Raw genomic sequence first — 13,156 nt, forward strand, 5'->3', positions numbered from 1 at the left:
GCAGTCACCTAGTTAAAATATTATGATGGCTTGTAGCAGGGTAAAAACTCTGAATGGAGATAAAGGAATATATATAAGAGATGTAAAGGAAGAGGTAAAAAATCTGACAACAGATTGGCTATCTGTTTCCTGTAGTCTCTAGGTTAGAATACAATCTCTACCATATCACATTTAAAGTCTTTCTGGAACCACTTTAATTTTTAAGTAGAAAAGTAACTTTGATAGATATCTGCCTTTGAAAGATTATTTTGGCAGCTGAGTGGAGAATGGTTTGGAGATGAGAGACACTGAAGTAGGAAGTCCATTTAGAAGGCAATTACAGTAGATCAGGCAAGAAATAAGAACCTGAATTAGGATACTGGCTATGTGATTAGAAAAAAGGGATAGTTGTGAGGGATCTTCTGGAAGTAGAGCTAACAAGTTCAGATAAAAATGATTGTGTAAGGGGCAGCTGGGTAGCTCAGTGGAGTGAGAGTCGGGCCTAGAGACAGGAGGTCCTAGTTCAAGCCTGGCCTCAGCCACTTCTCAGCTATGTGACCCTGGGCAAGTCACTTGACCCCCATTGCCCACCCTTACCACTCTTCCACCTATGAGACAATACACCAAAGTACAAGGGTTTAAAAAAAATGATTGTGTAATGGAGAAAAATTCAGAGACAATTCTGAAGTTACAAATATGAAAAATTTTTATTTTGGTGGTGCTTGCAGGAAGCATTAATTGGAGGTAATGAGGATAGGGCAATAAAAATAATACATTTGAGAATTTCAAATACATATAATGCATCTCCAAGCAGGTAATTGTTGATGTGGGACTGGAAATAGAAAGTGCACAAAAAGATGTAGGAGTCATCTACAGAGAAATGACTGAACTCATGGAAATTGATAACTAAGAGAATATAGAGAAGAGAAATGAAGAAGAAAAGAGAGAAGAGGACGAAAGGATCCAAGATAGAAATTTTGGAAAGAACCAGATTATGGTTCACAAAATGATAATTATTCATTGATAACTCCTATCCCCATACCTCTAAGTACATTTTCAGGCCATTCATCCTACTATTTTGACTTTAAAGTAAGTCATTTAGTTATACTCTACTTTAACCTCTGCTCTCAAATACCACGACCCTCTGTCCTGTTGCCATCATCAACTGTTAAACTTCACACATGGTTTCCTCCCACCATCTTCCTTCTTTGCCCCAGCTCATTTGACTGCATCCAACTATGGTGACTAGACATATCATAAATGTATGTTCTCTAACTTCAACTGTGCCCTTAATGTTGTAAAGCAGTCCTTTTATTCCTCTTTAATTGATTCCTTCTCTCAAAACACATAGAAATGTCAGTGTTTTATTTTCTTCTCAAACCTCTCGGCCCTCTTCTCTCACTTTATTCAACAGTGGGCTGCACTTTTTACTTACTGATAAAATTGAGTCTATATACAATAAGCTCCTACTTATCCTATCTCCATAATTTGAAAATATCTTGCTATGTCCGTCTTTTTTCCCTTATTCTCTGACAGAGGTTGTTCTTCTCTTTGCCAAGGATATCCCTTCCATGTGTGCCTTTGATCGCACTGTTTCCTGTCATCTCCAGTAAATTAAAATTTCATTCATTCTTTATCTTCTTTTTAAAAATTCTCTCTCTATGTCTCACTGCCTCTCTTTCTCTCTCCATTTCTCTGCTGCCTCCAATATGTCCACATCTCCCCATACTAAAAAAAAGAACCACACCCTTCATTAGGTCCTTATATCCTTTAAAGGTGTCATTCTGTATCTTTCCTCCCATCCTCAGCCAAAATCTTTGAAAAATCTATCTGTATTTGCTGACTTCTCTTCATTTCTTTTCGTGACCCCTTATAATAGAGCTTCAAACATTATTACCCAACTAAAAATGTTTTCCTCAGTTACTAATAAGTTTTAAATTGCCAAATCTGATGATCTTTTTTCAATTCTTTATCCTTCTTATGACATATTTTGCATTCGACACTGTTGACCACCGTCCCCTCTCTAGGTTTTTGCAATACAACACTCACATGCTTTCATTCCTACTTATCTAGCCAAAGTTTTTTCTTAGCTTCCTTTTTTTTAAATTATAAAATAATATATTTTCAATTACCTTAGGAGCTAAGAAAGAGAAATAAAAATCCATATTAGTTCATAATGGCTATTATGCTGTGTGAAATGTGAACCTGGTCTAAACTTTAGACACGAAGCTAAAAAACACATGTATAGTTAAATTTGAAATTAATCCTGTTTGATCCTGCTCACTAATAAAATAATTTGGGAGACAGGTGAAGAGAATGTCTGGCAAAACTTTTGCCCTTTAATCCCAATATTGAAACAATAAATTACCTAGTGGGTGTGAGCCTTGAAAACTCTCCTGGTATGCATTATAGTAAGTATTGACTGGGTAAAATTCAATTCAATTGAGCAAACATTTATTAAACAAATAATAAATTCTTAATAAAAATATATAGTACATCTATTTGAATATAGGGGGTACATATGTGCATATGCATATCTTCACAAATGCACTGTGATATGGTGCATTTTTAAATTTTTATTTATTTAGAATATTTACCATGGCCCGTTCTCTTTTTTTAATACTCTTTTTTTTATTGACCTTGTCAACACCATGAGTCTTTATTATCATCTGTATGTCAGTTATCAATATATATACATATATATACATATATATACATATATATATATATATATATATATATATCCAGTCCCAGTCTCTCCCCTAAACTGGTCTTTCATTGCCAATTATTAATTGTATATTTCAAATTGAGTGTTCCATAAACATCTCCAACACAGCAGGTCCAAAACAGAAATTGTTGTGTCCACCTGACCCATTTGTTTGCCTAAACTTCCCTATTTCTGTTAAGATTCTTTCTATAATCTCCCAGTATCAGACCTTTATGCTTCATTCTTATTCGCCCCTTATATCTAAGAAATTGCCAAATCTTACTGTTTCTACCTCAACATCATTCTCATGTGACCTCTTCTTCCCACAGCTACAATCTTAATTCAGATTCTTATAAATACCTAGATTATTGCAGTGATATCTTAATTGGTCTTTTTGCCTCAAATCTTCCTTATTTCATTCCATCTTCCATATTACTGCCAAAATTATTTTCCTTAGCAATAAATCTGACCATCTTACTTCCCTACTCAATTTAGTAGTTCATTTTTAACTCCAAAGTAAAAGCTCCTCTGTTTAGTTTGTAAAACCATTCACGATCTTTTCTCAACCTATTTTTGGTAGCCCAGTTTTCCACTATTGTTCTTCTCACACACTTAAAATTCTTCCAAATTCATTTTCTCTCTGTTTCTCATACATTATACTTCACTGATTCCTGAAATATTCTCCCTCCTCACCCCAACGTCCTAGAATTACTCTCTTTATTCACAAGTGCCAAGTTCCACATGAGTCTTTAATGTCCCAACTATCACTGTCTTACCTCTCAAACTGCCTTATAGTCAACTACCTTATTTTTAATTTTTAAAATTAAAAGTTTTTAACTTTTAATAATTATTCTGCATATACTCATATATACTTGTTGGCTCCCTCATTTGAAAATAACATCCTTGAAGGATCATAGAGGCCAATTAATCTAACCTTTTTATTTTACAGATGAAGAAACTGAGGCTGAGAATAGTTAAGTGAAAAACTTACTCAGGTTGATGTGTGGCTATTTAGTATACTGAAGTAGGTTTTGAACTCAGGTTTTTCTGATTACAAACACACTTTTCTGTAACTGTTCCACCTAGCTATTTCTTTTTGAGTAGGGAGTGTTTCATTTGTTGTATTTGTATATCTAGTACCTGGCATATTATAGGTTCTTTTTTAAAATTTATTAATTTATTTTAAAATATTTTTCCATGGTTACATGGTTCATGTTCTCTTCCATCCCTTTTCCCTCCCACCTCCCATAGCTGAAAAGCAATTCCACTGGGTTGCATTTGTATTATCACTCAGTATCTATTTCCATATTATTCATTTTTTGTAATAGAGTAATCTTTTAAAACCCAAGCCTCAAATCATATACCCATATAAACAAGTGATATGTTTTTCTTCTGCATTTCTACTCCTACAGTTCTTTCTCTCAATGTGGATAGCATTCTTTCTCATCAGTCCCTTTCTCATCAGTCCCTCAGCTTTGTCCTGGATCATTGTATTGCTATTAGTAGCAAAGTCTATTATGTTTGATTGTTCCACAGTGTTTCAGTTATTGTATACAACTTTTTTCTCCTGGTTTTGCTCATTTCACTCTGCATCAGTTCATGGAAGTCTTTCCAGTTCATATAGAAATCAAGCAGTTCATCATTCTTTATAGCACAATGGTATTCCATCACCATCATATACTACAATTTGTTCAGCCATTCCCTAACCGAGGGACACCCCCCCCATTTTCCAATTATTTGCCACCACAAAGAACACAGCTATGAAGATTTTTGTACAATCATTTTTTTATCATCTCTTTGGAGTATAAACCTAGTAGTGGCATTGCTGGATCAAGGGGCATGCATTCTTTTTACGCCCTTTGGGCATACATACTGTAGATTCTTAAGAAATACTTGATGATTGATAGACTATTCAATTTAGTAAAGGAAATTGATGAGAATAAGAACTATGAGAGAGCATTATCTCAGAAACCAAGATCTGCAAGAATCTCTACCAGGGAAGGGGGAATGTGATAATGAGATTAACTCTATCCTGCCCATCTTTAGATTTAATCACCAAAGGTGAAAACATCTCCATTTAACTCACAACTTGGGTGGTCTATAACCCATAGGTGTTAGAATAAGTGACAAATCAGAATTTACTGACTGCCTCTGGGGCAGTCCTAAGAAAAGCATCTCTTGTGATTGGACATGTAAACTAAGAGGAGGCCACAGGAAGTGGCACAAAAGAAGCCCCTTTAAAAAGAGACCTCAGTAAGCTGGTTCCTGAATGGACTTGGAGGAGGTCTGGAGCTGGTGAGACTATTCCACGTGGTGAGTGTTAAGATCGAATCTTCCTGAACTTCTCTTAAGGAACTTCCTTTTAATAGACACTCTGTGGCTGAAGCTTTTGCTTCATTCACCTTTGAGGCCCTTTGGGCCTCTGGCTTTCTGGCCTTCATTCCAAGGCCAGATTTCCCTTGGCTGAGGGTTAATTAGATCTACCTGGATTGAACTAGGGCATCAGAGCAAATTACCTACTGTGTTAGATTACTTATCCTATCTTATCCTCTCTCTTATTTCCTTATTTCTACTTCCTCTTCTCATTTGTAAATAAATTTCCATAAAAATCATTTTAACCTGAGGTTATTCTTTAATTGGGGACTGATAATTATTCAATACCCTGGTGACCAACCTTTTAATATTTACCCAATCAAAACCCCATTTTACTCCTTACAGTAGTTGTCAGTACTAGGTATTGTAGAAACCAAATAAGAAGAGCACTGAGAAAATGCAGTTAAGGAATCTTTGGTAACTTTGGAAAGAGCAATTTTAGTGTAGCACTGGAGTTGCAGCAGGTCAGATTGCTAAGAGTTATGGATCATAGGATGTCAAAATGGAAGAGAATTTCAGCATTTTTTTTTGGCTCCATCCTTATAAAATATAAGAACATCCTTTAAACATAACAACTAGTTATCTAGCTTTTGCTTAAAGACCTCTATTTCCCAACACATCTTTTCCAGTTTTGGATAGCTCTAATTTGCTTTTTTGCAATTTCTACTCTTGATCTTAATTCTTTTCTCTAGGATCAAAAAAACATTTCTTCTGCATTGTAAATTACAATGTTTTTAATAGGGTGCGCTGCCTAAAAAAACAACACCCAGAATTGAAAACAGTACTCTACATATTGTCTGACCTGGTACAATAGGAATACCACATTCTTTATCCTAGACATTGTTCCCTTTCTTAAAGAAACTTAAAAATCACTACTTTTTTAGTTCTTATATCATTCACTTTACTCACTAGTCATTTCTTCTCTGCTGCCCAGTTCAGAGAATATGCCCTAAGAGAACTTAACTTTCTCATTGCTAAAACTATCACCATGAAGCTTCACTGCCTAATTTTATTTTCTTCAACATCCTCCATGCTACCCCATCCCTATACTGCCCCAGTTAGTCTTCACAGCTCTACACTATCTCCTATCTTGGCTCCTTCTTTTGTCATCATTCATTCCTTTGACAAGTGTTGATGTTGGATTATGCCTTCCACCTGAATTTGTTCCTCCTCACATCCTACTAAACAGCGCTGCAAAAAGTCATACCATCTTGTTGACTTGTTCCACTACAAAATGATGTGATCAGATCTCAACTGGGCTAAATTACTACATAAAAGCAAACCCTTTCCCCCCTCCCAAATGAATTTTTCTATCCCATTTTCCATAGTGGCTATTCTAAATTTGTCTCAAACTTCTTGCAGCACATCCTCCCCCTTTCATGTGAGGCCTTAAATTGAGACTTTTTTACTGTGATCCCTTCCGCAATATCGTCCTCTTTGCTTTCACCTTCTATTATCTCCTCCCTTATTCCTTTCTCTAATGTACCTTTTATCCCATCCTCTACCCTCTTCTCTATCATATTGCTTACTACTTTGATCATGCCTCTATGTGATCTTGGCTTCCCCTATTTATCAGTTTTTCTACTTACTGCCTAAAAGCACAGTCTTGTTTTCCAGAATAAAAAAAAAAAAAAAACATTTCAATGGATCCTGCCATCTCTCTTAGCTATTTTCCTATATGGATCCTTACTTTTTCAGGCAAACTTCTTGAAAAAGCTGTCTATACTCATTGCATCCATGTGCTTTACTACTCTTTTTTTCTTCTAACCCCTTCTAAATATCTCACTTTTGGCCTTATCCTTCAACCAAAACTGCTTCTCTAATGTTATCCATGATTTTTTGGTTTCCAATCAAATGACCTTTTTTTTTTCAATGCTCATCTTTCTTCACCTCTCTACATCATTAGATATTGTTGATCACCCTCAAATCCCAGATCAGAAGTTCTAAACCTTTTTTGTGTCATTGATCCCTTTGGCAGTCTGATCAGTCAGGCCTGGTGAAGCCAGTGTGTCCATTCTAAGAATGTTTTTAAATGCATAAAGATACCCTTTTATTCTTCCTTAGGATCTCATCAATTCCTATGGCTTTAATTATCATATCTATTTAGTTGACTCCTAGAATTATTCTTTTCAGCCTGAGTATCTCTTGTGAGCTCTAGACCTACATCTTCAACTGACTACTGGACAGTTGAAATGATGTCTCATAGTTTTCTAAAATTCAGCATATATAAATCTGAACTTGTTATCTTTCTTCTCAAACTCACCCTATTTTCCAAGCTTTCCTATCATTGTCAAAGCTGCCATAATCTTTCCATCCATTTCAAAATCTTAGTGTCATCTTCAATTGTTCATCCCATAAATCCAATTAGTCAATAAAAATTGATTAAGCATCTACTGTGTGCTAGACCTGTGCTAAACACTAAGTATACAAATATGGAAAAAGAGAGTCCCTGCCCCCAGAAAGCTCACAATTTAATGGGAGAAGACAACATGCAAAGGAAACTGAAAAAAGTGTGATAAAGAAGTCCAGAGTAGTTCAGCTGGATGAGAAATGAAGACATAACGGGCCCTGGAAATAATTTTAAATGGAGGCTCTGAGAGAGCTCAACCCTCCACCATATGGTCAGAAGAGCAGAAAATACTGAGGATACTGAGGAGGTAAGAGGGCCATCTCTGATGCCATCTTGAAAGATGATGAGTTTTCTAATTATCACATTCTTAGAGGCATGAGGGAGAAGGCCAGAGAAGGACAACTAATTATAGATATGAAAGAAACCTTATTTTATTCTCCTTAGGTTTTTTTTATAGTTATGTTTTAAGGTCGCCACTTTTACATTTAAGTTGCTTATCCATTTCATGTTAATTGTGTGGTACAGATACTACATTAATACTATTTCCTAACAAAGGAATTTTGACTTTTGGAAATACTTTTGTAAGAAGCCATACTGGGCCATAGTTGCCAGTTGATAAGGTTGGAATGCAGAATGCAGGGGTGACATGAGCTGGCATGAGACCAAAAAGTCTGTTAAGAGCACCCTATAAATTGAGGCTGATTCCTATTCTTAAGGTCTCAGTCTGGAGAACAGTGGGAGGGTAGACATGTCAAAATTGTGTCTTACCTATTTCCAAGTTAGGGTTAACCTATACCTTATAGGAATAGTTACTTAGGCTCATTGCTCATGCAGTGTTATCAGCATCCATTCCTATACATTATCAATAATTTACAACTTTTGGGGGCAGCTGGGTAGTTCAGTGGATTGAGAGCCAGGCTTAGAGATGGGAGTTCCCGGATTCAAATCTGGCCTCAGACACTTCCCAGCTGTGTGACCCTGGCAAGTCATTTGACCCCCATTGCCTACCCTTACCACTCTTCTGCCTTGGAATCAATACACAGTATTGACTCCAAGATGGAAGGTAAGGGTTTAAAAAATATATACAACTTTCTAAACACCAACAAGAAGATAAATATTGAAGATCAACTCTTTTAAGCCAGGCCAACTTGAATTGAGCTAGAACATCCAGTAACTGAAGTGAGGCCTTAAGGCCTGGCTAAGGCAAGTAGCCTGGCAGGTTCAGTGAATCAGCTTCACCTGAAAACTCCTGAAGATTTTATTACAGGCTTAATTAAACAAGGTTCTAAGATTCATTCCCAATCCCTCTTTCCTCTTTATTTCAATCTATCCTTTTTCCTATCCTTTCTTACCTTCATTAAATAAATTTAAAAGAGAGGAACCTGTACTGACCTGATCAGTGTTGAAGATTCTTAGGGGAAAGGTATCAGTTGAAACTTCTCCTTTCTTCATCAAGCTCATTCAAGTGATTATTGATCTTCTGTCATCAGGATCAACATTACAACCAATCAATTGCAGTCAATTATAAACATCTTTAATAGTTTGAGTTTACTAATACTCATTACATCTAAAGAACTGAGTTTACTTAGTACTGACAATTGGGGAAGAATCTTTTACTTTCTCATTGGTCAGTTGTGAAGGAGGAATCAACCTAGTGGTGGAGCCTGTCAGCTGGTTTAACACAGACCACACTCAGCTGCAGAGTCACTTAATCCTACTTAAAGCAACAACATTTAACTGTGTTAAACCACCTAGATCAGTGATGGGCAAACCTTTTAAAGAGGGGGCCAAAGGAAAGGAAATGCTCATCTGTCAGTCTATTTCTAAGGCAACTCTTTCAAAGTTTCATTGTATTGTATCCTACTCATTGTATTCCTCAGATTAGGAATAATGTCACACAGCCAATAGAACATTTCAGGGAGCCCCATCTGGCCTGCAGCAGTAGTTTGCCCATCACTGATAAATAAAAGGTCTCAATAACCTCCTTTGCATTTTTTCCAGCAGTTCTTAATTATAGGGAATCATTCCCACAATGTTTTGTACTCCTGGGTTTAGTAAACTACTGTGTTTGATATATTTTGGACTTTGATTATCTAATCTGTTCTACTCATATATGCTTCTGTTGATATAAGCAGTACCACATTTTTTTTATTTCATACTTTATAACATATTTTAAAATAGACCAACTTCATTTCTATTTATTTTTCATTATTTCTAGGCTTATTTTGACTCCAAATGAAATTGTTAAGAGCTTTTCCTAGCATAAAACTTCATTATATGATTGTAAGAACACGAGAAATGTAAAGTAATTTAGTTAATGTCTCTTGAATTACTTGTCATTTTTCATTCATGTAAAGAGCATTTTGTATTTGTATATAGCTGAAGAAGGAAATGGCAAATCACTCCAGTCTTTACCAAGAAAACCGCATGGATAACTGGTCCATGGGGTCATGAAGAGTTGGACATGACTGAAATACTAAATAATAAAAAAGAAGTTATATGTAAGATGAGGAAGGATAGGCTTAAATTACTGCAACCCATTTTAAGCTTGAAAACTTAACTAGATGAAAACACGTATCAATAATTCATAGGCCCTGGTCTAAATGCCAAAGGCCTTTGAATTATAGTGATTTTATGCAAAAACCATTTTCATACAGGCTTTGGAAATTTGGGTACTTCCCTAAGGATCATCTCTAATGTGATCAAACTTGTTGAGAAAGAATTCCAGAAATTGGAGTGTGAAATTCTAGTTGAACCTCATTGGAAGTAATACTTTAAGGAGAAGGAAAAGACTTGGCTTTGGCCTTGGTCTCTTTCCTCTTTCTGTCTTTGTTTGGAGGAGGCCTTCGTCAGAGCCTTTCAAAGGGCTCCTCATCTTATCATCAGTGTCTTAGTGATATTCCAGGATCAGCTAGAGGTAGTAGTATTTGTATCAATGTGCCAAAGATATATGGCTGCAGATTCACCAGGTTTTAGAAGAACTTCTTGAACATCCCACAGTTGGGAGAAAAATATTAACACCTGTAGTAAGATAGCACTTTGCCACATGTGCCATCTTTCTCTTAGACTCTGAAAGTGAAAACATTTCTTAAGCACTTACTAAAGGCATTATGCTAAGTTTTAGAGATACAAACTAAGATAGTTTTTGCCTTCATGGAGCTTTCTTTTTATTGAGAGAAAAAAGCAAATAAAGGGGAGCTGAAAAGGGTATGGTAAGCAGATTTCTATGACATGGTTGTATGATGATGGTTGGGAAATAGTGTAGAGGATTCAATCCATCAAGATAAAGTGAAAGCTCATTTATGAGAGGCCAATGTTGTAAGGATGATTCTTAGATAAGGTTGGAAAGCTGTCACTATAAACCTCCTGCAGGGGATGGGCTGTCTTTGGTTTAGCTGCTGTTAATTCCCACAAGAGGTCAGTTATAGAAGATCCTTACAGAGTGGGCTCAGTACAATGGCTCCCCAGAGGGAACTGAGCCAAATCTCTTTCAAACTGATGGTTATGATGAGAGATGAAGTTATTCCAGTAGAGAGGATATTACAGGCTAATAAGGTATGATCTACAGACAGGATTATATGTGGAAATCAACAGGATTCCCTCAAGTGATTGTCCCCCATCAACTGCCAAACCCTGATATGATGAAGGATTCTAATCAAGGGTAAGAAAAGTTTTGATCTAATCAACTGTATACACCAAAGGCTATAGTAAGATAGGTAACTTCAGGGAAAAGGTACAAGCAGGGAAGGTATATGGAATATAGGTTTGATGGCTGAGGTAAGGGGAATGAGGTAAATTCTATCAACTAATCAAGATGAATCAGAGGAAGACCTCTCCTGTTAGGGTTAGGCCTCTTCACAGAGTTCTGCTCTCTACCTAACTTCTGCCTCTAATATCTAACTAATTAAATTGATGAATAAGCTTAGCAGGATGTAATCAAGTATTGAATGTAGTTCTGTATAGTTTTGATGATGTTAATCTTGATATCAGTTGATGAGATTTATATCTGTAGTAGAGATCAGGATATTAAGGGGACTGACTGACAGCTAGAATCAGCACAGTAGAATAGACAAAGATATTCCTGATATGAATCATCAGCAAGGGTTTAATGGAGTGTCCTACCCAGACCTCTCTCCACTCTTGACCCAAACTCTGGACTTAGTTGAGTTGCTTGGGGCTCACTCCCTTATATAGTGCTGTTCTAACTGCCCCTCCCAGTTTCTTGGGGTTCCAAAATATGAACCCCATATCCTTGCCACTTGCAGAAATGGTTATCTTAAGGATAGAGTCCATGTTTCCAGTGTATGTGTATGTGGAGGGAGGGAAAGAGGGGACAGTAGGATCAGAATCAAGACCAGATATGACCACAGCATGATAAAGAGATGGTCAAAATCTGTAGTTTTGGAACTCAGTGGCTATGTTTCTGGGTTTATTAAACTTGAGGTTCCTCATTGCCAATATATTTGAGAAGTTTTCTTATATTATTTTCTAAATGTAGTCTTTTTTAAGTGGTGCTTTTTGGGAGAAAAACAATTTGCAATTGTAAAATGTTTGACCATCAAGGTCAAGTCCTTTGATTTATAGAAGGTTAGGAAATGAGGGAGGGGGAGAGAAAAAGAAAGGAGAAGAGAGATCATCTTGCATGTCACATTTCAAAGGTGAGACTAGAAACATTTTTTAAAGTGAGTTTGAGTTTTCATTGATATCTTTATTTCTTAGATCATTATAATTACCCTATGCCCTTCTGCCTGACCCCCCCCCCCCAGCTATCTTATATAACAAGTAATTATTTTTTAGTGAGGAAAACAATGAACTCTCAAGATCTCTATCATCTCTGATAATCTGATAAGGATGGCTTAGTTGATAAGGAAATAACAGGACACTGGAGACAGTCTTTTAGCTCATGCTTTCAGCTCTGTCTCCAGGATCATGCAGTTTATTATATTTCAAAACTCATTTCAAACAAAAGAATCCCCACCCCGAAACTTTGCAGATGCGCAGAAATTACAAATTATGTCATATCAAAACACAAAAAATCTCATTTGACTTAAGAATAGAATAAGGCCAAGGCTGAATTTCAACTGGGTTCTTATCAGAAAGCTGAGTTGGGAATATTTTCTCAGGGTTGAAATGCCTCTGCTAAGGTTTTGGCCTTGGCTGTACCAGACAGCTGCATTCCTGACCAAAGGGGAAGAGTGTTAACCTTTTAACTATTGGCTAGCTAGGAACTTAAAGCTTTTCAATAAGGCCACAATACTTTTCAACAAGAAATCACAAGGATCACAAAAGGGGTCAAAAGAGGAATCTCAGATTTTTATCTATTCCCTTATTGGCTTCCCACATATTTCCCTCTTTTCTTTAAATTAAAATGATTTATTATACAGGAAATCTTTTAATAATGAAAGAAATCATCAATTACTTATAATCATTAGCTATAGCTGGATCTGATAGAATTTACAGATTAAACTGTTTATTTATGGCTCTCTACAATGAATATCTGGTCAATATGTAGAAAAAGCCTGAAAACCTCTGCAGTGTGTATATTTATGGACCTCCTACTTCCACAAAGGGTTGGGTTAAAGGTTATTCTTTCATATCTCTTCATTTGAGTTCTGCTTTATCTTTATACTTTTATAACATTTACTTTCAATTTTTGGAGTGTAGTTATTCTTTCCATTTACCTTGTTGTGGTTACCATGTATATTGTTTTCTTTCTCTTCTTATTTATCAGTTTATAAAGATTTTTC

The 13,156-nt window shown here is 36.1% G+C and overlaps 1 protein-coding gene across 1 annotated transcript in view; it reads left to right on the forward strand.

The window, feature by feature from the left end:
- LOC123251194 (solute carrier organic anion transporter family member 4C1-like) overlaps positions 1-13,156 on the forward strand; it is a 113,828-nt gene that overhangs the window by 52,788 nt on the left and 47,884 nt on the right. The window lies entirely within an intron of this gene.

Source organism: Gracilinanus agilis, chromosome 1 (genome assembly GCF_016433145.1).
Source record: "Gracilinanus agilis isolate LMUSP501 chromosome 1, AgileGrace, whole genome shotgun sequence".
NCBI lineage: Eukaryota > Metazoa > Chordata > Mammalia > Didelphimorphia > Didelphidae > Gracilinanus > Gracilinanus agilis.